We start from the raw sequence: 26,835 nt of genomic DNA on the forward strand, positions 1-26,835 counted from the left end.
GCACAAGGACTGGGGAAATGAGTATCAGCTGGAGTTAGCATGGTTTGCAAGGCCAAAAAGGTCAAGGTTGGTTTTTGGAGAAGTGGGGTGATGATGGCAGATTTGAAGAAGGGGACAGAAACCTGGAGGACAGATTACTGTTAACAATGTCAATGAATATGGGGCTTTAGGTGGTCAGTAGTTAATAATGTACTTTTGAAGTCCAGTCACTACTGTAACATAGGGAAGTGCAGGAGCCAGCTCCCACAAATATCAATGATGAAAGCTTACCTGATCACCTGTTTTAGTGGTGTTGCTCAAGGGATAAATGCTAATAAGGACACTGGGATGAACTCTCCTGCTCATCTTCAGAAAGAGCTAAGCAATCTTTAATATACATCTAGGAGGGCAGATGAGGCCTCAGTTTAACATCTCCCTCAAAAGACATTACCTCCAACAATGCAGCACTCCCTCAGTACTGCACTGGAATGTCAGCCTAGATTATGTGCTTAAATCTCTGGAGGCTTGAACCTTCTAACTGAGTCCCACAACTGAATCATAATATTTTCCCACTACCAATGTAGACACGAGAGCGCTCATCGTTCATTCTGCAGCCCAGATTACTATGCACAGATGGTTCATACTCTACTTTATAGAAAACAAGGGTTTGCCTACAGAAAGAAGCAAACTCTTGCTTTGGGCACAAAAAGTATCTGGAGTGCGCCCGAATCAGAACAGTTGGTGGCTGGAAGCATGATAATCACCATCTGCAGACTAAAAACAGGTGCTCAGTTTGAGACACAGACAGGCCACTGTCAAAGCACTTTATGGCCAATTAAATATTTTTGATGTGTAGTTGTAATGTAAGAAATGGGGCAGCCAATTTGCACACAGCAAACTCCCACAGATAGCAATGTGATATTGACCAAAAAATACGTATTTATGTTTTTGCTGTTTATTCTTTCATGGGATGTGTGCATCATTGGCAAAGCCAGCATTTGTTGCCCATCCCCAATTGCCCTTGAACTGAGTGGCTTCCTAGGCCATTACAGAGGACAGTTAATTGTGAACCAGATTGCTGTGGGCCTGAAGTCACATCTCAGCCAGACGAGGTAAGGGTGGCAGGTTTCCTTCCCTAAAGGGCATTCATGATCCAGATTTTTTTTTTAAACATATAGTTTCATAGTCGCTATTACTGAGACTAGCTTTTAATTCCAGGTTTATTAATTGAATTCAAATTCCACCAATTGTCATGATGGGATTTGAACCCATGCCCCCTGAGCATTCGCCTGGGCCTCTGGATTACTAGTCCAGTGACATTACCACCACACCACATCGTCCCCTAAATTTGTGATATTGACTGAAGGATAAATATTAGCCAGAACACCTAGAATAAGTCCTCTGCTCTTCTCTGAAATAATGCCATGGGTTCTTTCACATTCACCCGAGCAGGCAGATGGGGCCTTGGTTTAATGTCTCATCCAAAAAGCGGCCCCCCTGACAGCACAGCACTTCCTCAGTATTGCACTGAAGCATCAGCCTGGATTTTTGCACTCCCAAGTTCTGGAGTGGGATTTGAACCTGGGACATCATAACAGCTGCCACATAAATTATGAAAAGCACATATAGCAGAGTTAAAATCAGCCTGAGTGGCTGAGGAGGGACCAATACACAGAACATGTACTTCAGAAGTAAATAAACTATATCAAAAAAGCAACATGAAAGGTTACAAACATAGAAAGAAAACGAGTATCCGCATGCTTCTGCCAATACTCAATGTGAATGTGACCCTACAGAAAAGAACAGAGCACAATGTGACAACAGCGAAACAACTTGCAATTAAGTCAGTCTAGTTGAGGGAACCTGGCCCATGCTAACTCCAACTGACACTCATTGCCCCAGTACTTGTGCTGGTAATCTCACAATCACTCACTCTCATTGTTTAAGGAGATTCACAGGCTGCATCTTGAATACCTTGCCCAGTTTTGCTTCCTCCAACATGGTGACCTTGGAAAAGGTCCCATAGAGTTTCAAGAATGATTCCTAACTTCAAGGGCCTCGGTTAATGAGTGAGGCTCAAGGACCTTCATCTATTTACTTCAGAGTAGCATAGACTTCAAGGCAACCTGATAGAGCTCTGTAAAATAATTCAAGGATGAGACCGTGTCCCAAGTGACAGATTATCCTGTTTAACATCTTGAAGAGGACCAGGAAACATGAGCTTAAAGATTGTAAGGATAGGAATTGACGATGTTGGACAGTTCTTTTCCTGAATCCAAATGAGGTGGCTCTGGAATGCATGGTTGACTGGTGTAGGGGATGCTGACTCCTGCTGGATCAGTTCCTGACTGGGGCAGAGAGCACATAATTGAAGAGGTTAGGTGGGTTAACTGATAAACACCTGGTTCACATGATCCTCATGGATTGTTCTGATCACTTGAAGGGATTGAAAAGGAATTTTCCTGAGCTTTTTCTCCCCTTCCCCTCATTGGCCCTTTGGATCTTTGTTTTTTTCTGTCTTTCTGTTGCCTCTGGAGATGATTACAGGCTGCAGAGTGACAGTGGGGTGAGGTGGAAGAGAGTCGGAAGTGTCTGGTGATAATGCTGCAGCGATTTTTTTGGGTAAGCTGCAGAGACCAGCAGGTCTTCTCCTGCCCATCATTTTGCAGTGTTTTGTACCATGAGACTGTACAATTTAGTGGCAGTCAAAGATACAACAATTAGGACCAGTATTTCAGGAAAAAACTACAATTAATTATACTCAACACTGTTGCTTTCTTTTTTAATTTAAAAGTAAGTAAGTATCAAAGTAGGAGGTTAACTGAAATCCAAAGTCAGTTCGACTGGCATACGCACAAGGAGTGCATTAGAACTGAAGTCGCAATACGTAAACTTCACATGGCCCCTGCTATTTTTGTTCAGAACTGAATATTGAAGTTGAATCATTGGGGAATTTTACAATCACAAAATAAGGTTGCCAGAACATATGCAGCATTCCAGCTGCAGCTTCTTCCCAGGGATTTTTCCAGCATCAGGATTTTATTGGCACAGCACTGAGTAATTTGCAAAGTTTGCAAATTGTTTGTGTCTTGCATTTTGAGGTAACAGTAAAGAAAGATGTTCTTTGAATCATTTGCTATCGTGCTAGCAAAAACAAGAGTGTATTTTTGACTAAGGTGTCTAGTTCAAATGTCCCTAGCTTTAGAAGTGAGATTCTCTGTTATCTTTCCAAAATACAAAGGCCAAAGTGGCATCATTAGTGCAGGGTTAGTGCACAACACATTTTACTTCACACTGACACTGCAAATTTATTGGGTAAATGGAGCTCAAATCCAGAATAGGGTGATGAACCCTCCAAGCTCAGAACTGTTTCTGGGAATTAAACAATCTTCAGCACACTCCAGCCCAGCAGAAAATAAATCAGAGGCATGAGGGAAAAAAAGGTACATTTTAATCAATTTTCTTTCCACAGTTCCATTTATTAAAATATTGGAGATTGAAGGAAAGTCGTTTGAGCAGGGAGTGTGGTTGGAGTTAGGTGGGGTGGGGGCAGGGGTGAGTGGTGTGATCATCTAAGGAAGGATTCAGGAATACATCCAAGCAGGGTTTGCAACCCTATCCAGAACCCGACTCAGTACCAGAGAGGAATGAAATGCCCCAAAGGAAATCCATAACAGTCTACAAAACAGAAACATACCATTCAGCTCAATTGGTCTGTCAAAGCTTATTCTCCACACCAGCCTTTTTCCACCCTTCTTCATCCAACCCTTTCACCATATCCTTCCATTCCTTCCTCCTTGACATGCATATATAGCTTGCCCTTAAATGTATCAATGCTACTTGGCTCAACTCGTCCTTGTGTTAGCACGTTCCACATTCCAGCCTGAAGTTTCTCCTCAACTCCCTATTGGATTAACTAGTGACTACTTGATACTTATGATCTCTGGTTTAGAACACTCCTGCAAATGGGAGCATTCTCTACATCTACCTAATCTAAACCATTCATTACCTTAAGGGTCTCTACCAGTTCAACCTTTTCTCGAGAATAGCCCCAATCTGTACAGCCCTCCTGGCAAGCATACCCTCAATCCTAGTATAATCCTAGTCATTGTTCACATTATCCAAATACTTTTTTTAAATTTAAATCTAACCCGCAGAATAGAGCTGTGCACAGTGTGTTCTTACTAAGGTTCTGTCTTCCTGTCTTTTGTCTTTGTATTGACTGGACCCCCAACTTGGTGTCATCCACAACTTTTGAAATTGTACGTCTGAGTCCAAATCATTGTGAATTGTTAATAACAGTGGTCCTAGGACAGATCACTTTCAAATACCTATTTCCTATGTTTTGCCAGTCTGAGAAGGGACCTTGAAACCATGCTCAATTTTTGGTTTTATACCCAGTTCTTTCCATTCTAGCTGCACTTTATTGTATTTACAATTTCTCAATGTTTTTCCATTACATGTTTCAGTAAAAATTCAATTATCTTTCTGCCACCAATGTTAAGCTAACTGTTCAACAGTTCCCTTGAGTTGTTCTACCTCTCCTTTTAAATACAGGAACATTAACCAGCCACCACTACTCTGGTACTTTTCCTCTAAAAGTTTTTTTAATATAAGTACAAATGTAATAATGCACCCACTATTGCTTGGATGCAATTTTTCCAAATCAGTTTTTTGTCTCCAAGTTTGATTAGTTATCTACCTTAAACATCTAGATATATTTTCAATCTCTTCGAATTTCAGACCCACTTCGTTCGTCTCCTTAGTGCATACAGAGGCAAAATAGCTATTCTGTACTTCTGCCATTTTGCTGTCATTACCTGTGAGTTTATCGTGTCCCCATCCCTATCCTCATTTGTCGTGTGCTCTTTGTGCCTGTAAAACACTTCATTTCTCTTTATATTCCTCAATAATTCAATTTCACAGTTCCTCTTCTCTTCCATAATTTTTAAAAACTTCGTTACTCACACCTTTGTATTTTATTTCGTCATCTGTACGTGTGCCTTTTTCTTTAGTTTCAAATTTATTTTAATCTGTTCTGCATAGCATTTCATTTTTGGCTAGTTTTGTTTGTTTTTAAGCAGAATATATTGCTCCAGCACTCTAACACCATGTTAAATATTTCCCACTGCTGTTCTAATTTTTGTCTGTCAAAATAATTATCTAACTTACCCCCGTTTCCATCATCACCCTCAAAATGAGATTCCCTTCACTGCCCATGTGTTTAAGACAAAAGGTCAAATTATAACCTTTTGATGTTATGATTGCTATTTCCCAGATGTTCTCCTACGTTGACTGCTCTCATCCATTCTGCTTCATGTACCATCACTCAGACCAATAGTGATTCCTTTCTTGTTGGGCTTATTTTATTTTAGGGAAGAAAATAGTCTTGAACGTATTGAAAAAACTCCATTCCTTTTTCCCCATCTCATCAATAGATTTTAAGGTATTTGAAATCTCCCATGGTTATTCTGTGTCTTTTACATAACTTTACTTCACTTGGAGTCAGTTTGGGCCTAAACCCAAGTTTCGTATTGGCACAAATACTTTTCACCAATACTAAACTTGTTCAGTGAATGTGAATATACAATTACATTGTGAGCATCTCTCAAGCTACAGCTTTTAACCAATAAATTTAAAAAGCAGATTTTAAGGCACTCAAATAGCAGGATGCTCACAGAATTATGTTTATGCATTCAACCAGGGATGATTACAGTGGGTTACCCATGAAAAACAGTTAATCTATGACAGAATTCAATGCCTCGAGGGAAACCTTTTTTTTAAAAAAGGTCATTCACAGGATATGGGCATTGCTGGCTAGGCCAGCATTTATTGCCCATCCCTAATTGCCCTTGAGAAGGTGATCGTGAACTGCTTTCTTAAACCTCTGCAGTCCCTGTGTTGTAGGTACATCCACAGTGCTGTTAGGGAGGGAGTTCCAGGATTTTGACCCAGCAGAGAAGGAATGGTGACATGTTTCCAAGTCAGGTTAGTGAGGATATTTCCGAGGGGAGAACGAACACAAGTTCAAGATATACAAGCATCTTCAAAATCATGCTGTGACTACAGGGGTCAAAAATAAGAAAGTGTGTTTAGTTTGATTTATCCTCATGGATGGATGCAACAACCTTAGATTACAGGTGGAGTTTGTTTTGTGGCAGGGAATGCTATCCTCATTTCAGCTTCAAAGTCTTGAATTAAGACCTTTAAAAGCACCTCTAATACTCCTCTTACTGTTTGATGCATAATTTTATGTTTTCCCTGCTTCAAGCAACAGAGTTTGAGTAATTTCCTCTCTCAAACCCCAACAAGTGTGAGTGTACAGAACAGATTCTCAGCAAAAGCAGCTAACACGTTGTGATGACGACCAGACCATTTATTTTAGAGGTGCTGGTTGATGAATTAATATTGGCCAGGGCAACAGGAGGAACTCGCTCTTCTTTCTTGAATTCACCTGAGGGGGCAGACAGTTTAAAGAAAGATGCTGAACTCTGCAGCGTTCCCTCAGTGCTAGAATGTTAGCTTGCTTGTGTGCTCAGGTCCCTGGAATTGTGTTAGAACACTCAACGTTCTGACACACAGGCCAGAGTGCCATCACTGTGTTAAAGCTTTTTATACACAACTGTTGCACTAGTGCCACCAGCAATGTAAAACAAAACTAGGGACAAAAATGCTTCCAATAGGAGATGGAACTGGAGCAACAGGGTTTGTTTAAACTGCAATTCTTGCCATCTAATCCCAGTGAGGGTTTGCATTAAAACCCTACCTACCACTACATTTTGATAGAGTTTCACTTCCGTCTTAGTTTCACTACAAACATGAATGTCAGACCTCATAAGGTAACTTGAAGAGGCATTGACCTGCCAAGGATATATGGGTTGATTATATAAAAGAAGAAGATCCCTATACTGCAACAAAAAATGATTTTAGGACTAAACTTGCAATCTTACTCTGCTTTTTGGCATTTTCTATCTAGTGGAAGTGATTTTCTAATATGAATATCAACTTCAAAATTTTCCCAGATGATCAGTAAGAAAGTACTTACTTAGCCACTCAAGTGTGGGATTATTTTCCTGCTCTGCAGTGAGTTTAAGTACTATGCACAATTAAAAAGGAAACTAAAGGCACTACTAGATCTGTTAAAAGAATAAAGGTAAAGAGGATAGTCGACAAATAAGGTAGCAATTTTTAAGCTGAGAGTGAGAGGATCATTAAAACTATATTGGGACATTAAAAGGACAGATTTTTTTTTTCCATTCATGTGGGCTTCACTGGCTGGGTTAGCATTTATTGCCCATCCCTCATTACCCTTCAGAAGGTGGTGGTGAGCTGCTTTCTTAAACCTCTGCAGTCCCTGTGTTGTAGGTACACCCACAGTGCTGTTAGGGAGGGAGTTCCAGGATTTTTGACCCAGCAACAGTGAAAGAACAGTGATATATTTCCAAGTCAGGATGATGAGTGGATTAGAGGGGAATTTCCAGGTGGTGGCATTCCTACGTGTGTGCTGCCCTTGTCCTTCTGGATGGTACCGGTCGTGCATTTGGAAGGTGCTGTCTAAGGAGGCTTGGCGAGTTCCTGCAATGCATCTTGTAGATGGTGCACACTGCTGCCACTGTGCGTCAGTGGGGGAGGGAGAGAATGTTTGTCGATGGAGTGCCAATCAAGCAGGCTGTGTTGTCCTGGATGCTGCAAAGCTTCTTCAGTGTTGTTGAAGCTGCACTCAACCAAGCAAGGGAAGGTATTCCATCACTCCTGACATATGCCTTGTAGATGGTGGACAGTCTTGAGGAGTCAGGTGGTGAGTTATTCACTGCGGGATTCCTTGCCTCTGGCTTGCTTTTGTAGCCAGAGTATTTATACGGCTAGTCCAGTTCAGTTTCTGGTCAATGGTAACCCCCAGGATGTTGATCATGGGGTGATTCAGTGAATGTAAAGAGGTGATGGTTAGATTTTCTCTTGCTGGAGGTGGTCATTGCCTGGCACTTGTGTGGCATGAATGTTACTTGCCACTTGTCAGCCCAAGCCTAGATATTGTCCAGATCTTGCTGGACATGGACTGCTTCAGTATCTGAGGAGTTGTGAATGGTGCTGAACATTTTGCAATCGCCAGCGAACAAACCCACTTCTGACCTTCTGATGGATGGAAGGTCATCGATGACGCAGCTGAAGATGGTTGGGCCGAGGACACTACCCTGAGGAACTCCTGCAGTGATATCCTGGAACTGAGATGATTGACCTTCAACAGCCACAACCATCTTCCTTTGTGCTAGGTATGACTCCAACTGGTGGAGAGTTTTTCCCGATTCCCATTGACTCCAGTTTTGCTAGGGCTCCTCGATGCCACATTCAGCCAAATTCTGCCTTAGTGTTAAGGGCAGTCACTCTCACCTCAACTCTGGAGTTCAGCTCTTTTGTTCATGTTTGAACCAAGGTTGCAATCAGGTCAGGAACTGAGTGACTCGAGCAGAACCCAAACTAGCATTGGTGAGCAGGTTAGGGGTAAGCAAGTGCTGCTTGATAGCACTTCTGATAGCCCTTTACACCACTTGACTGATGATAAAGAATAGACTGATGGGGCAATAATAGCCAGGTTGGATTTGTCCTGCTTCGTGTGTACAGGACATGCCTGGGCAATTTTACACAGTGCCGGGCAGATGCTAGTGTTGTAGTTGTACTGGAACAGCTTGACTTGGGGCGTGGCAAGTTTTGGAGCACAAGTCAACAGTATTATTATCTAGAATATCTGGGTATGACAGATACCTTGCATTAGAATTAGTTTTTTTGTCAAATTTTATTTTTGAAGATGATGCTCAATTAACAGCAATGGGCTCAGCTGTTAACAATAACATTGTTATTAAAATAGATAAGAATACAGCCTTCAGTGGAATAAGGAGCCTTAAAATCGGTTATGCTGCCAGCCCAAATGATATCCAGCTTAGATTCCTTCAGGGAACAGGTGCTGTGCAAGCTCCTCGCCCGTACCTTTATTAGTTTGTTTCAGGGACCATTCCACAAATTGGACGAATGTCAGCATGGTTCCAATATTTATAAAGGATGAGTTAGGTAATGAAAGGCTCATTAGTTTGGCTTCAATAACAGGTCACGTGCTCAAAAAGGTATCAAGAGCAATGCCCTTCATGATCACTAAGCTAAAGAGAGCATCAGAGACACAATTTGGCTTCTGGAAAAAAAATTCAAGCCTTAGTAACTTCTTCAAAAATGCACTCAAATTAGTAAATTCATGGTGGGGTAAACCTGGTGGACATAGACTTTTAGAAAGCCTTTGATAAAATACCCCACTAGAGGATACTCTATTAGGTGCAGTTTTGTGGAAGTGGTGGTAATCTGCTGCAGTGCATTGAGAATTGGCATGTAGATAGACATTGTCAGCAATGGGTTTGGATCTACTGAGGTGTTGCAATGATGATTGACCTCAAGACCTTAGCTGTTTACTATCTTCATTAACGACAGATGCAAGTTGAGGGGAAATAATCCGAAGCCGTGCGCAATAATTAGGACTGTGGAGGATGTTAAACTACTGCAAGGCGGTCTCCATGTGCAGGGGGTTGAATTCACGCTTGGAAAACAATACCCAATTTAGATAAGCTTAGTGCCATGCATAGGTGTGGTTTAATGCTAACTAATCATGCAGCCTACAGGAACAGAATTGAGGCCTGTGGTGATGCAGTGCATCAATCTCTAAATGTTCATGACCAATACAGTGCATCTATATCGCAAGCACACTGGATACTATTTATATATATGTTATATTTAGAGTTTTAGGCTGTATTGGGCTGACTAGTAGCCGGTGTCCAAGCAGATCCAAACCCATTGATAACCACTTTTTGCATACAAGCATTCAGGCTGTTCCTAACTTACCACAGAAGATTACATTCAATTCCAGAACAAATTCTATAATATAGGAAACGTTCCTATACTGTACTTTATCAAGAAGTCCAGATAGACAATGTCTGCCAGGTTACCCTCACCTATCCTGGTGACTCCTTCAGAAAAGTGAATCAAATTGATTAGGCCTGACCTCCTTTTATCTAATGATTCCCTCAAGCTTATGATTACCAGGCTGCCTTATCTTCTTTGTAAAAAATTGGAACAGCATCAGCCTCCTTTCAGTTTGAGGGAACAGCTCCCAACTTCAGTGAGCTATTCAAGATTCAGGAAAGGAGCTCACACAATACCTGTCCCACCTCCTAAATGACTCTGGTGTGGATATCATTCAGTTCTGCAGCCCTTCAGGGGTCCTTCTGTCTTGGATTCTGTCTAAGAACCATGTCCCACAGCCAGACTGTAGACATACTCTGGTATCTGCTTACCACATTGACTTGGTCTACTTCTAATCAGGTTAGAGAATAGGTATGTTGCTCCAAAGCAGGATTTCAAACTCTCTCTCGAGTCGAATACATGACTGACTAGTGTCAGTGTTACAATATTTACGTCATAGGTTACCATATCCCATCTGTTAACCAGTTATATGACATAACCTATCTCAAGGTTCTTTATTCTTTCCAAAACAATATCTTCAACTAGCTCCAATTAATGCTGTCAGTTGCGCACCATTTTCTGAGTGAAGATTGGTGCAAAATAGTAATTGCGTTTGTCTGCCATACACAGAGATTCCTTTCTCATCCATCCTTCAAAATCTTTCAAAGGTCCAATACAGTCTTTCATGGTCCTCTGATTCGTCACTCAAACGTGAAAGTTTCTCCCAATTGCTCACAATCCTCGTTTCCATTAACCTTTTAGCTGATGTAAAAGAGTCCCAGTTATTCTTTAACCTGCATTGGGCAATTGGCTTCATCTTTCTGTACAACGTACGCCTCTTACATATAATTTAAAAAAAAATCGTATCTTGATTTTCTTCACTGAACTAAGAGCTTCAATTCGCCTAGATTCCACAATACTGACAGCAGGAAAGTTTAAAGCACTTCAAAAATAATGATCAAAATTTCAATGTCAGGTGTATTTATTTCTATGGACATGAGTTTGAGTCTCTAATTTGCAATTCCCAGCATCATTCTTTTCTCAAGAGAAAAGAAGCAACCTCCAGCCAGATCTTTGCCAAGATTGGCCTAAAAGCAGATGCTGGACACAAAACTACAACCAAAGCAATATACTATGTATGCTGGAAATCTGAAATAAAAATGGGAAGTACTGAATTAAGGCGAGATAACATTCATGGGAGATAGAAACAAAGGTAATGTTTCAGGTCAATGTCCTTTCATCAGAACTAGACAGAGTTGGAGAGGTAACAGATTTTAAGCAAGTAGAGTGGACAGAAGCATAGGGGCTGGTGGTGAAAGAGAAGTTCTGAGAGACTGGAGGGCAGAAGAGATTAAATGGCAAATGGCAAAATATCTAAGTTTATTGATAATACAAAGCTAGATAGGACAGTAAGCTGCGAGGAGAACACAAAGAGGTTGCAAAGAAATATAGGCAGGTTAAGTGAGTGGACAATAAGGTGACAGATGGAGTATAATGTGAGGCAGTGTGAAGTTAGTCACCTCAACAAGAACAGGTAACTTTTTTTTAGAAGACGTGAAACTTTTAAATACGAACTTTCAGGGAGACTTGGGTGTACTCTTACAAGGAACACAAAGTTCGCATGCAGGTACAGCAAGCAATTACGAAGGCAAATGGTATGTTGACCTTTATTGCAAGGGGATGAGAGTACAAGAATAAGGAATTCTTGCTACAGTTGTATAAAGATTTAGTGAGACCATACCTGGAGTACTGTGCACAGTTTCGGTGTCCATAATTTTGGAAGGATGCACTTGATTTGGAGCATTGTACAGCAAAGGTTCACTGGATTGGCTCCTCGGATGAGAGGGTTGTCCTATGCTGAGATGCTGAGTAAATTGGTCTATGTTCTCTGGAGTTTAGAAGAATGAGAGGTGATCTCATTGAAACATACAAGATTACAAAGAGGCCTGACAGGGTAGTTACTGAGAGGTTGTTTTGGTAACCTGAAACACAGTGGCACAGTTTCAGGATAATCAGCCAATCATTTAGGACTGTGATGACAAGAAATTACTTCGCTCAAAGGAGTGTGAATCTTTGGAATTCTCTACCCCAGGGGGATGATGATGCTCCATCATTGAATACAGCTCCTTGCAGCTTGGGATAGACAGATTTTGAGACTCTCAGGGAATCAAGTGAGATGAAGAGCAGGCAGGAAAGTGGAATGAGGTACAAGATCAGCTATGATCATATTGAATGGCGAAGCAGGCTCAAGGGGCCATATAGTCAACTCCTGCTCCTATTTCTTATGTTCTTCACAGGACAAGTAAAAGGGAACAAAATATGGGTATACAAGATCTGTATGGCACAAACTACAACTTGGGTGGGGCGGGGTCAGGCAGTTGGGTGTGGGGGAGGTAAGAACCTTGTCCATGGATAAAGTCTCCAGTAGCACAACTGAAAATCAGCAACATAATCCTTGCACAAGCACTTTATACTGCAATGGCCTCCAAGGCTCCCAATAATCTATTTGAATGCACAGTGATGAAGCCATTTAGTTCAACAAAGTCTCTCAGTGCAAATTTATACTGAATGACACTGCAAAATCCAAGTCTTAGCAACAAATATACCATCTTATGCACAGCAAGATCGAGTTCCAAGGCAAACATTTACCACTCATTAATGGCCATGAACAGGGAGAAATTATCACTTGAAGTTCCACTGCTGGTGGAAATGGACAATTTGGAGTTTTTTTCTTTCAGTAGAACAATGTGGTCATTAAGAGCTCATGCATTGGGCATACACAGATGAAAACCCAAATATTGAGAAAATATAATGGGTGTACATAAGGGATCATTGAGCAATTGAGAAGGGGAAAAAAACAGGCCATTTCAAGCATGTCTGTTTCACCAGAAATGATCAGAGATACAATGCAGAATTAGTTTTGGCAATAAAAATAAAACTGATTTCAGCTAGTCCTTTCTTAAGAATAAAACTCAAGTCTAAATATTATATTTTTAAAGACTATTTTTGGGCAAAGTGGCAACCAGTAATAACAGGCAATATACACAAATAGAAGAAAACCAGTCACAACGAAATGATAAATAAGCTAATTGGTGCTGGGAATAGGATATATATTGTTATGCGCATTGAAGTAAATGGTTAAGAACCTGGAGTTTGCTTTTCATTTCCTTATTGCTCATCTACTGCAGAAACTCAAGTTGCCAATGCTGAATACCAAAACACATGTTCTGATGAAGAGTCATACGAACTCAAAACATTAACTCTGTCTTCCTCTCCACAGATGCTGTCAGACCTGCTGAGTTTTTCCAGGTATTTTTGATTTTGTTTCATATTTCCAGCATCCGCAGTATTTTGCTTTTATCTGAACACCAAGAACCCATCTGAACAATTTGAAACATTCCAAGTTGTGACAATAGATAATGCAACACAAATGTCATCCAACAAGGTTGAGGAGGTATATTCACATCCGGAATGTATCTATTTGGAATTATCAGGTTTAGAAATAAATATATAGTTCTCATTTTAGATTTTCTCACTCTTGCCTTTGTTATGCCTCATCTGATGACATTGACTCTTTGCGATAGGAACCTCACCTGAGTAACTATTCACCTGCACGTCTCAAACAGGTGTCGGTAGATAATTGAATCATGGGACATCACAGCAAATTCTGTGCCTATCTGCACTCAACATCCCGATGTACAAATCTAGGGAGTTTGGAGCAGAAGCCTTCCCAATTCCTCTCCCTCTAACCCGTAAGCATGGAAACCTTTAATGCTACCTGGCCGAGATCAGAAACTCAGTGGACAGCTGAAATCAGGCTGATTTAACGTGCTTTTTGGGATAAATTAGTCAAGTAACAAAGCAGGGCCGTCACACACCGTCTGATCGAATAATGAGCTCATGGACCTCTCTGGTGACAAGATAATGTTTAGAAAAAATGAGAAAAAAGTAAATTTACAGCACAATTGTGAAATCACACACACGCCGAAAACAAGTTTCTGAATATGCAGGGAAAAATCTGCTCCGTACCATTATAGATAAATGAAGTGTTCTTGTTTCTAAACATAATTTCTGGACATTGAATTACAACAATAAACAAAATGGAGCTATTACCTTGTAATATCCACACATTACTCCTTAGAAATAAAAGAAAACAGGCAAACAGAAATGGTCATTGTATTTTCAAGGACAAACATTCAATTCAAACACTTAACATACAAAAACATCCCATTTAGGAATCTATATTCACAAAATAGCACTAGCAGTGAAATAACCAAGGAAAAATGCATTGCAACCATCAGCCTGTGCAGTTAGCTGTTCAAGTACAAAGTAAACTAGATAGCAATACCGGTCATGAGATTTTTTTTTTTCACTCACCATCAGACTCGGGTATTAACATCGCTAAAAGTATTTGATTATAATTGGGGCCACAGTAACAACATTTGCAACAAGCTTGTGTTATTAGTCTTGTTTCAGGTTCAAAAGTGGTTGTGGCCTGGCAACGGTTTATTGTCAACCCAATTAAGCCTTTAGGCATATAGCAGTATAGATAAGAAATATGTCTAGTTATATATTGAGAAATATGCACACGGCACTATTTTGAAAAGGAGCAGTGCAGTACTCTTAATATTTAGTCTTAGCCTATATTTATCCCTGAACCAACATCACTAAAATAGACGATCCATTGTTGCTTCATCGTTTGTGGGTCATTGGTTGCTGCGTCTTCTTCCTGACTACAGTGACGACACTTAGAACACTCTTCCTTCGGTCGTAAAGATCTTAGGAATGTCTTGAGGTTATGAAGGTGCTACATAAATACAAGTTCTTTTTATATTTCGTCTTTGTTATCTCTACAAAATATAATAAAATTCGGCTTAATTGGGCCTACATAAAACTCTCATCAAACCATAATCATTTTTGAGCCTGAAACAAGATAGGGTGTATACATAATCAAGAGGATTCCCAGCACTGTGCAACAAGCCCATCTTAATAAGATGAATCACTTTAAATGAGAGGCATGAGTTAGTTGCCATCATGCACTATTGACTTCCTTGAATAGACTTTCAAAGTTAAACAAAGATTTGTGTAAATAAACCATGTAGCTTTAATGAAAAACAACTCTGATTGAAATAGCATCTTCAGGAAACGTGCTAATGTTAAAATGACGCAGAGGGACGCCAAGTGATCCCACAAGCAATTAGACTGGAAAGTATTAAGAAATATTGAAACTACAAACCTTATTTTTGTTGTGATAATTACGTTCTGCATAAAAACGTCGTCAACCAGCAGTACAGAATGGACGTGGTCGACTTTACTGAGCATTGGATGCAGATTCCATCATCTGTTCAGTTTCCTATCTTGACAAAGTCATTGTGGGGAAGGGCCAAGTGGAGTTGGAGAAAGAAAGGGTTGAACATCATCACCAAGAAACTCTTCCCGGTTTCCACTTCCATTACCTAGAAGCAGACACATGGGAGCACCACCACCTGCAAGTGCCCCTTTAAGCTACACACTATCGTGACTATGAAATATATCTTCATCCCTTCACTGTCACTGGGTCAAAATCCTGGAACTCCCTCCCTAACAGCACTGTGGGTGTACCTACACAATATGGATTGCAGAGATTCAAAAAGGCAGCTCACCACCACCTTCTTAAGGGCAGTTAGGGATTGGCAATAAATGCCGGCCTAGCCGAAGACACCAAAATCCAGTGTAAGAATTCCAAAAAGGCTCAGTTCGCTATTTTTTTCATGTTAAAATTACGTGTCATCAGGTAAGGCCATCTTAAACAAAATGCTCAGTTGGGTTCCATTAAGGTTGTACGAGAGGGAATGGAACAAAGGCTCACTAGACTGGTCCCTGATGTCCTGTGATGAGAGACAGTAGACTAGGCCTACTTTCTCTAAAATAGAAAAGAACAAGAGGTGATTTCACTGAGACATAAAACTCTTAAGGAATTTGACAGGGTAGTTGCGAGGAAGATGTACCCCTGGTTGGGGAGTCCAGAATGAGGAGTCACAATCTCAGAATAAGTGGTCAGCCATTCAGTGCTGAGATGAGGAGAAATCTCTTCATAAAGATTTGTGGATCTTGGAAATTCTCTATCCCATGAATGCTCAGTTGTGAAGAAAGCACATTCAAGTCAAAAATCAACAGACTTTTGGATACAAATGGAATTCAAGGATAAGGCGATAGCATGGGAAGTGGGGCTGAGATAGAAGATGAGCCATAAGTATACTGAATGGACCAAATGGCTTACACCAGTTCTGTTTCCTGTGTTTCCCCCAACCATGGGTTTAGACTAGACAGTCAAAGTTTTGTCTGAGCAAAGTGGAAATTTGAGGGGTGAACCAGAGCCCCACAGTTAACTATTTTAAAAAATTTTAAAAAGCTCAATTTTCTCTTCAGTTCTGTGCATGTTGATGGAGAAACATTAGCTAATGACATTAAATGGAAACCTCAGAACACAAAGGTGTCACACCTGGCTGAATTTTCACTCATCATTGTTGTGCATCTTAGCTTCGGTTGTCTTGGTTAGGATCAATAGAGGCTGCTGGAGGCAAGGCGATTGGCAAACTTGAACTTTTCTTAACATTCTTCTATCTATGTACAGGATAAGGCTTATCACAAAGCTTCACATAGAACTATCTTCTCAGCATAAAAACAAGGTGCTGGAAAAAATTAGCAGGTCTAACTCAAACTCACCGGATTTCTGGAGAAGAGTCATATTGGACTCGAAACGTTAACGGTTTGTCTCTCCACAGATGCTGCCAGACTTGCTCAGCTTTTCCAGCACTTTTGTTTTTATTTCAGATCCCCAGCATCTGCAGTATTTTTACTTTTATCTTTCAGCATACTCTGTTGGCATGTGATCTTACATCACTGATGTAGACTATTTATATTAACCCTTTAAACTACATCTCCCCCAAGTCTGACTCTATTAAATACATTATTTACATTATCACAGCATCCCAATTGTAAAAGCAACAGCCAAAGAGCCCCAAAACTAGATTTACTTCAGGGATATTCTTTGTAAAGTCAGATCACTGCAATCAAGTCGCTTCAGATCTCAAAAGCAGAAGGCTTTCTTTACTTGCATTGGTGGGAAAGGAGAGAGTGGGAGTAAAGGGTAGTTATTCAAAGTGGCACAATGGGGATATAGTGTTCTGGGACCACTGCTGTTCACAATTTACATTCCCAATTTGGACTTTGGCGTCAAAAGCACAATTGCTGAATTTTACGACACCAAATTGGGGGTGGGGGGGTGGTTATAGACAATACAGGGGAGGACATTAATAAGTAACAAGAGTACATTAGAAAACTTGCAGAATGGGCAAATAATTAGCAAATGAAGTTCAGCACAGGTAGTACATTTTTGTATAAAGAATAGGAAGGTCACATTACTTCAAAAGGTGCGGGTCTAGCTAGGGTAGAGGAACAAAGGGGCCTTGGAGTACAAATACATCAATCACTAAAAGTTGTGCCACAGGTTAGTGAGGCCATGAAAAAAAGCAAACCAAGCACAAGACTTTATTTCTAGAGGGATAGAATTAAAAAGCAGGAAAGTTATGCTAAACCAGTCTCAAACCTTGGTTAGACCACACTGTGTGCAATTTACATAAAGCATATAAATGCACTGGAGAGGGAACAGAGGAGATTTATAAGGATGCTCCCAGAAATGCATGGGTATGCATATCGGGAAAGGATGGCAGGCTGGGTCTCTTCTCTCATGAAAACCAAAGTGGAGAGGTGACCTAATAGAGATCTTTAAAATTACACAGAGGGAATGTTTCCTCTTGTGGGGAAGCGCATAACCGAAGGCCATCAATGTAAGATATCACCAAGGAATCCAGTAGGGAATTCAGAACAAACTTCTTTACCCAAAGATTGTGAAGAACGTGGAACCCACTGCCACGGAGTGGTTGAAGTGAATAATTTAGATATATTTACAGGGAAGTGGGACAAGTAAAAGAGTAAAGGAAATAAACAGTTACGCTGATAGGTTTAGGTGAAGAAAGATGGGAGGACGCTTGAGTGGAGTACTAACAACGGCATGGACTGATTGGGCTGAGTGGCCTGTTTTTGTGGTGTATATCCAATGTAATCTTATGTGCAATGGCTTATCAGTCAGTGGAAAGACAGTAATTGCATATTTCAAAAGAAAGAAAATATACTTTAAGCAAATACTTAGACAATTAAAAGATTTAACATGATCACCCATGAAAATGTAGACTTTGGTTTTAATGGTGCACAGAAGAAACACTGACTAATGATATCTAGTAGGCATTGATTTTTCTGATGAGCAGAAAATACATGCTTTGTTTGTAAAAAAAAAAAGTTAGATACATGAACCACAGCAAAGTTATTCATAGACTTTGTAAGCTGAAGTCCAACATTCAGAATCTTGCAATAAATCAAGAGTCTAAAATGTCCTCTGAATTGCTGGAAGTTTTTTTTTGCAATGGTGGACGAATTTTACTTAGCATTTGAATAGCAAGTACATGCCAGTTATAAATATTAATCATTCACATCAGTCAGCCAATCTTCAGATCAAGAATAAACGTGATGTTTACACAAACTACACTTACTGCCAATTTACAGTTTTGTCTAAGTCATAGTAAAAGCAGAGAGCTGTGAAGGCAGCTCATTTAGAATCCATGATATAACTCAAAGCACAAGATTTACCTTTCGTTATTCTCCAAGGTTCTGCCTACCTACTCCTCCCTCACCTTTCAACAATTTATGACAAGAGGACAGATTGATGGATGAGGAAATGAAGAAAAGAGGATTCAGTTCAATTGAAACCCAACAGGAAAAGGAAATGCATATTTATGATTTAACGCAAAGTTAAAAATACATTACTTATATTATGGGAAAGATAGATTCAATTCTTTATACTTGCCTTCCTCCAATCAAAATTCACTCCTCTAAGGTGAGGACTAGGGGATGCTGCATTGTTGCAGAGGGGATATTAGTACAGGTTCAGTATTTCTTTCAAGTTAATCACATTCCTCAATGTGCACTACATGATTGTTCTTTTAGAAACTGTTGTACAGGGTTCCTTGTGGAACTCAATGACTTGCACACATCTCTGCTGTCCAGTAATCAATAAAGCATGTTGAATGTTTCCCACCCCCAATCCAAATTTTCTCTCCTCCTCTCATAGGCAGTCACCCCTTCAAGGAAATAGTCAATGGGGTCCAGAACTGCACAAATCAGCTGCTCCTCCAAGCATAAGCCAAGACTTGGTGTCAAGAGTGTTTAGCCATGCGAAAATTAGCATCAAGACCAAATACATGATCATCTGACACCCACATACATGTACTACTATTCCAATGCAAGAGTCAATTGGAATTAACACAGCCAATTTCTCTCTAAATCTGGGAATGCGTAAGGACAACTGGAACACCCCCACTGTCATGACAGGGGTCAAATAACGAGGCCAAACCAATCACAGGTCAAATTGGGACCTTGCTGGTGTACTGGCTCAATATCACACTAAGTGGGTTCACTTACAGTGTCAGCATATAGAAGAGCTATGCATGTGGAGCACTTCCAAAGTAATGTTCGTCACCAAAACTATCTTGGGGTCCAGCATCTGTCAGCAAATGTCATCAAACAAAAAATGTAGCCATCAGGTTTAAAATGTTGCTAGGAAAAGTGGAAGCAATCCTTCGTGAATGTCTGAGGCATTCAGCCAATAGCACAGCAGAACGTGCTCCGCAGGTCTTGGCAGATACTGAATCTTTTTGTGCTACCTAAAGATCTTCCTGTTTAGTAATCTTCGGTTCAAATGGAAAGACATCAAAATGAAAACTGCAAATGCTTAGTAAATTGGCAAACAGAAATTAGTTTTGGAAGAATGGTAGTAGTCCCTCCAACTGCAACAATTCCTTAAATCTGGCAAACCATGAATCTATCCCTTACTGAAATGTACCCAGATGGTGTTAACAATGCCAACTTAAAATCAATATATAGAGTTCTGATGAACAGTTAATGACCTGAAATGTTACTTCTGTCTTCCTCCCCACATATGCAGCCTGACCTGAATCTTGCAATTTTTACATGTATCTATAATAGATAGTCCTCAGGTTCAGTTTCAATGGTCAGTGCTGTAAGGTGACCTTGCATCTCGCTGCCAGTAGGAATAAGTCTTTATTGCTTGACATATTGTTACAATATAAAATGACTGGGTCCAAAAAACAATTCCTGGTTGTGTCTATAAGGCATAGGAGCATTGCAGTGGTGCAGCATAAAGAACTTAACTCTCCATCCAGTCTGCATCACTCCCAAGATGACAACACTCAACAAGATTGCCATGGGATACAAAATTCTGGCAGCTGAAAGTTTCTTGATCATCAAGCAACTGGGTGGATTTTTTTTTCCAAATGAAGTTCATTCATGGGATGTGGGCATCACTGGCAAAGCAAACATCTATTGCCCATCCTGAAGTGCCCTTAAAAAGGTGGCGAGTCACCTTCTTGAACCACTGCACTCTTAGTGTAGGTACACACACAGTGCTGTTAGGAAGGGAGTTCCAGACCTTGATCAAGCAATAATGAAGGAACAGTGATTTAGTCCCAAATCAGGGTTACAAATGACTTTGAGGCAGTGGTGCTTCCAATGTGTCTGCCACCCTGATTCTTCTAGGCAGTAAAGGTTGCAGGTTTTGGAAGCATTGTCTAAGATGATAAATGCAAACTTCTTGTGTTATTGCAGTTGCACTCATCCAGGCAAGTGGAGAGCATTCCATCTCTGAGCATCAGTCTTGTGTCTTGTAGATGGTGGACAAACTCAAGTTAGGTGGTGAGTTACTCTCTGCAGAGTTCCCAGCCTCTGGCCTGCTCTTGGAGCCACAGTATTTATATGGCTAGTCCAGTTCAGTTTCTGGTCAATGGTAAACCCCTGGATGTTGCTGATAAGGATTCATCTATGGTGATGCCATTGAAAGGCAAGGAAAGATGGTTGGATTCTCTCTTGTTGTAGTTGGCCACTGGAGCCTGTACTATCACTATTTATCACTCCAGGTTATAATATGCATGTAAAAGTGTACATTGCCACAGCAACTCAGGCTCCTGGGGGACTCCTGGCTGGCTCAGTTGGCAAGGTGGCTAGTCTGGATCAGATTGGTGCCAACAGCACTGAGTTCAATCCCTACTCTGGCTGGGCTGGATTTGGGGCTTGCACCTCTCTTCCCTACCCAAGGTGGAGATCGCAGTGCTGTGGGTTGGATCTGCCTTCAGGCAGAGAATTCTGGGAGAAAACAATGAAGAATGCAAGACCATTGATAAAGCAGCTGAAATTGGTTAAGATACGACACTACCCTGAGAAACTCCTGCAATTATGTCTTGGAGGCCCGAGATAATTAGTCTCCAACAACCGTAGAAATCTTCCTTTGTACTAGTTATGACTTTAACGAGTGGAGAGTTTCCTCCTTTATTCCCACCGATGCCCATTTTGCTAGGGCTCCATGATGCCATACTGAGTCATATTTGTGTCAAGAGTAGTCACTTCCCTTGCCTCTGAAATTCAGTTCTTGGGTCCATATTTGGACCATGGCTGCAATGAGGTCGGGAGCCAAGTGATCTTAATGGAACCCAAACTGAGCATCAGGAAACAGGTTATTGCTGAATGCTGAAGTTTGGCCAAATTTTGGTCTGCAGAGCAAGCAATATTGAATATTTGTTCAAAGTTTGTAGAATGTGGGCATCCAACATGACAATAAATTTTCAAAGCATTCAACATCAAATAAATTTTAGCAGTCTAAATTAACTCTGACCCTGACTCTGGTTTTAGTGATGATATCCAAAGATTAGCTATGAAAATGTTTTTTTTTTAAACAAAGGAGCTATGAATGCAAGTCTCTATTTAAAATTACTGATGATATGGAGTACACGAGTTGCAACTGATAAGATGAAGCTTCAGGTATTCTTTTGCTTATTCTAACGCCAGCAGAGTGTTTGACATACTTTGTGCATTATATACTACCTGCCTGACCATTGGCCTCATTGTTGTTTGTCAGACCATGCTTTGTGCAAATTTCCTATGTTTACCTTAAAAAAAATACACTGACCACATCCCAAATTGTAATAATCAGCTGTGAAGCATATATGGGGTCATCTCTAAATATGAAAGGCAAATGTAAATGCAAGTTTATTCTTCAAATACCCCAAGTGAGTTTTACCACAATTAATTCTCTTCTATATTTAACTGCAAGCTGACAGGTTTAGTGCAGCAGGATTTAATCTGTTCCAAAGATTTCTGAATGCATCTGCTGGAGATGGTCGGGAAGGGGGGTGAGGGATTGGGGTGGAAAAGAGGGAAAGAGCCATTAAAACTATGATGAACATTGCAGTCTGGATCAGCAATATCATGATTTGTTATATTTTGTTTTGTATGCTCTTTTCCTTTCCATCCCTCCCTCTTCAACGTTATTCAGAAATAAATGAAACACTAGACACTAATGCTGTTTGGCCAGTCAAGTGATAAGCCACTATTTAATTATTTATTTTGGTGGGTGGGGAAAGAGTTGATGATGTTAAGCAAGAGAATTACTTAGGTCGCAGCCATGTGGTTTAGTTGGGAGCACTCTAGCCTGTCAAGAACTATCATTTTTACTAATATTATTGTGGGACATTTTAAAGCAGGCTTATGTGTGCACACGCGCACGCATGTGGCCAATTTAATTAAACTAGAGGTGATTAGACTGCAAGCTTTAAATTATCAAAGAAGTGAGGTGTAAAACAGGCGTCTGAAATGGGGATGAGTAAAGCTCAAATGAGGACAGTATGAATAAAATTTGCATTTTTAGCTAAGTGGAGAAGTGTTTAACTTTCAAAGGGACTGGGAAAATGTTTACAGCTGGCAAGATAAATAAAGCAAGATGATTGTATTGATTTTTCCCAAAAGTGCTGGCCATAATGAGAACATGAAAGATATTTATATTCTGGGAAAAGTAACTTCTGAAGGCAAGTAGAAGTAATGGGTTTTATAGATCAAAATTGGAGAAATATATTTAAAGAAGGATAGAAAGCTATGTGAGGTGTGGCTGAGAGATCTGGAAAGTTGACTCTGTGAAACAGACTTGGGAAAAAGCCTCCAGCAACCCTGCAGAAGTTTGCTGTTCCAGTAACCAAAGTTGTGTTAAAAGCCTTCGAAGTCCATTGTCCAGTGAGTGCTTGTGGTAAAACTGTTGGATGACTTTATAAATTTGGAATCTATTTGGACTGCTATCTTAAAAGGGGGTGTGTAGTTGGGAGTCTGGTTAAGCAGAAATTTTGGGATTGGTTATAACTGTAATCTTGTGTCTAGGTTTGCTCTTTTTTGTTAATAAATGTTTTAATTTAGCCTTTAAAATATCTAAAGGTGGAAGTAGACTCATTACTTCTGACTTCAGTGCACAAGCCTTCTCGTAATAAATACAAATTGCAAATTCCTTGTGATAGCATGGCCAACTTTCCCTTGTGAATCTGGACAGCCTGGCGTATACCAACTGCCATATTATAACATGCCTCAGAGTCAGAAGGTTATGAGTTCAAGTCCCATTCTGGAGACTTGTGCATCAAATATAGGCTTAAAAACTTTAGTGCCACACAGAGGGAGAGCTGAAATATCAGAGGTGCCTTCTATCAATGAGATGTTAAACTGAAGTGTCTGGCTGTCCTCTCAGGATATATGACCCCAGTGTGCTATTTGAAGAAGAGACAAGGTATCCTGGCCAATTTATCCCTGAACCAACACAAACAGATTTTCTGGTCATTCTCATTGGTGCTTGGGGGTCCTTTCAATACACAAATTTCCTGTCACATTGCCCTGCATAACAAGGGCGACAACACTTCACAAATACTTGATTGGTTGTGAAGCACTTTGAGGCATTCTGAAGTTGTGAAGGGCACTACATAAATGCAAGTCTATCTTCACTTTTCATAATTAACTTAAACAGAAACTAACTTTGAACCAGATTTTTGCAGCAGAATGATATACTTAAGTGACAATAAAACTCATGCACAATTCAGTTTGAATTTTTAAAAAAATACTTGCATTTTCTAAAAATATTTGCAAAGTTCATGGAAGGGGCACAATGAAGCAGCGGACTCTGTTCCAGGTACTTTTTCTGAGATACAATTGGTTTTCTAATTATGAACATCAGGATCAAATTGGGTTGCCTTTTCGTATATAATGTGCCATTGGCAACAAATGTCTACAGGTTTTGCAAGTAGATTGACATTTTCTTGATCATATTAACTGAACAGTCGTGAAGTCACTAGATAAGGGAGGGAAAAACACGTGCCCGACATCGCCCTCATCCTGATGGCCACTTGTGTGTGTGGCTGCATCCAAGCTGAGCGTAAACCCTCAGTACGCAAACACCAAGTGTCACTAGGTACTGGGGTTCTCCCCGTCCCTGTTGTTGCGAAGGATGGGTCTGGCCACGCTACCGTGGAATGCTCCAAGTAGTTGGACCGTGCCGTACCACCTGACCCTCATGGAAAAATTTATGCACAGAAACACCTTTGACCACAAGTCCATCAGACAGTGGTCTTAGTAACATCTTAGAGGCCCCGAAGGAAAAGAAGATGGAGGATCCTGTCGGATGGTTCCCCGAGCAGACTGTCAAAATCATTTGGCAGAATGCCTCATCGCCAGAACTTTCCAACAAGCACCGAGATGTAGCTTGGCTGATGGTGAGAAAGGCCCTCCCTGTCAGATCCTTCCTACACACCAGGAATCTCACACCCCTCAGCATGTTGCCCTCAAGGTGGCTGTGCTGGGGAAGAGGCCATTGTTCACCTCCTTGTGGAATGTGCCTTTGCAAAGAAGGTCTGGAGAGAGATGCATTGGTTTCTGTCAAGGTTCATCCCGAGCAGTGCTGTGACACAGGGCTCTGTGCTATACAGGCTGTTCCCAGGGACACACACTGAGGCAAACATCAACTGCAGCTGGAGGATCAACTCAGTGAAAGATGCTTTTTGGTTTGCCTGAAACTTGTTGGTCTTCCAGTGCAAAGAGTTGTCCCTGACCGAGTGTTGCAGACAGGCATATTCCAAGGTCCAGGACTACGTGCTGAAGGACATATGAAGGGCAGCTGCCACAAAGGCCCAATGGGGGAACGTCACTGTCAAAGACCTTTCTGCCATAGTGCAGAGGGGCTGGGAATTTCTTGACCCCTCGGGCTGTACAGCTCACAATAAATGTATGCATTGAACACTAATTGTATTATAATTGTATTGAAGCACTTCAGAGCGCAACATGATGTATGATGATAATTCGAATATCATTATAATGACTGTCATGGCCATATTGAAATGATTGTAATATTCATTGATTGTATTGAAGTGCCCCGTGATCCATGTGTAAAAGTTGAATCTGATGTGCTTTTTGTGATGGCAATTTAGAAATGTTTTGTAATGTTCTTTCAGATATTTTATGAATAAAGTATATTTTTCAAAAAAAATTAATTGAACAGTCATGTGTGTCATTTTACTTTAGTTATGATCAACACCCTAGGACCAAATAAGCGCATATTCATCGACACTGCAGTAAAATCTAATCAACGTAACTGGATTGGAGAAATAAGTGCAGCGGTCAGGGTGCTGATTCGCAGTGCTCCTGATTTTTTTAAATGCCTGCAACGTTCTGTAATGGGAGCCACATGCCAGTAGCAAGAAATGGCTACTATTACCATTAGGAGAACCAAGCTGGATTACTGCTCTCAGTTTCTATATAAACATGGCATTATAAACTTGCCCAAAGCAGCTTCCCTCCAGCTAAATGAAGGGTGCCCAACATCACCCTCATCCTGATAGTCACCTTGGTGTGTGGCTGCTTCAAGCTGTGCGTAGACCCTCGACACACAAACACCAAGTGTCACTACATGCTGAGGCTCTATCTGTACCCACTGTTGTGAAGGATGGGTCTAGGCACGTTGCCACGGAATGGTTCATGTAGTTGGACCACCTATGCCTTGTGGAAAAATTTATGCAGAGAAACACCTTTGGCCATTAGTCCATCAGGCAGTGGGCTGCATGTAATGTCCATAGAAACCCTGTGGGAAAAGGAGATGGTGGGTCCTGTCAAATGGTTCCCTGAGCAGACTGTCAAAGTCATTTGGCAGAATGCCTCATTGCCAGAACTCTCAAACAAGCAACCAGACGTAGCTTGGCTGGTGGTGAGAAAGGCCCTCCCCGTCAGATCCTTCCTACATGCCTGGAGTCTCACCCCTCCACACATTGCCCTCAGGTGGCTGTGTTGGGGAAGAGGCTGTTATCCACCTCCTTCCAGAATGTGCCTTTGCAAAGAAGGTCTGGCGAGAGATGCAGTGATTTCTGTTGAGGTTCATCCTGAGCAGTTCAGTGACACAGGGCTCTGGGCTCTATGAGCTGTCCCCAGGGACACACCGAGACAAACATCAACTGCAGCTGGAGGATCATCAACTCGGTGAAAGACGCTCCTTGGTCTGCCCAAAACCTGTTGATCTTCCAGTGCAAAGTTGTCCCCGACTAATTGTTGCAGACATTCCAAAGTCTAGGACTACGAGCTGAGGGATGCACTTAAGTTTGGGGCAGAGGCGCAATGGGGAAAGGTTGCTGCCTGAGGCCTTTCAGTCACAGCACGTCAGTGGGCTGGAATTTGTGTAGAACACAATGCGCTGTATGACTTACATTGAATGTATACAGTAAATAGTACACGTATCACAATTGTATTGAAGCACCTTAGAGTGCAAACATGATCTAGGTTATTTGGCTATCATTGCACTTTCTATAATGGCCATTTTGAAATGTTTTGTAATGTTAGACCATAAGACATAGGAGCAGAAATTAGGCCATTCGGCCCATCGAGTCTGCGCCACCATTCAAT

The 26,835-nt window shown here is 40.9% G+C and overlaps 1 protein-coding gene across 7 annotated transcripts in view; it reads right to left on the bottom strand.

The window, feature by feature from the left end:
• The window catches only part of itpr1b (inositol 1,4,5-trisphosphate receptor, type 1b), a 492,964-nt gene that overhangs the window by 440,703 nt on the left and 25,426 nt on the right, over nt 1-26,835 (bottom strand). The window contains exon 1 of one of the 7 annotated variants that reach the window (XM_041191132.1): nt 15,215-15,332. The exons of the other annotated variants lie outside the window; for them this stretch is intronic. The gene's annotated coding sequence lies outside the window, so the exon portion shown is untranslated. Of the gene's footprint in view, nt 1-15,214; nt 15,333-26,835 lie in introns of those variants that run through there. 7 annotated transcript variants of the gene reach the window in all.

Source organism: Carcharodon carcharias, chromosome 7 (assembly GCF_017639515.1).
Source record: "Carcharodon carcharias isolate sCarCar2 chromosome 7, sCarCar2.pri, whole genome shotgun sequence".
NCBI classification, from domain to species: Eukaryota; Metazoa; Chordata; class Chondrichthyes; order Lamniformes; family Lamnidae; genus Carcharodon; species Carcharodon carcharias.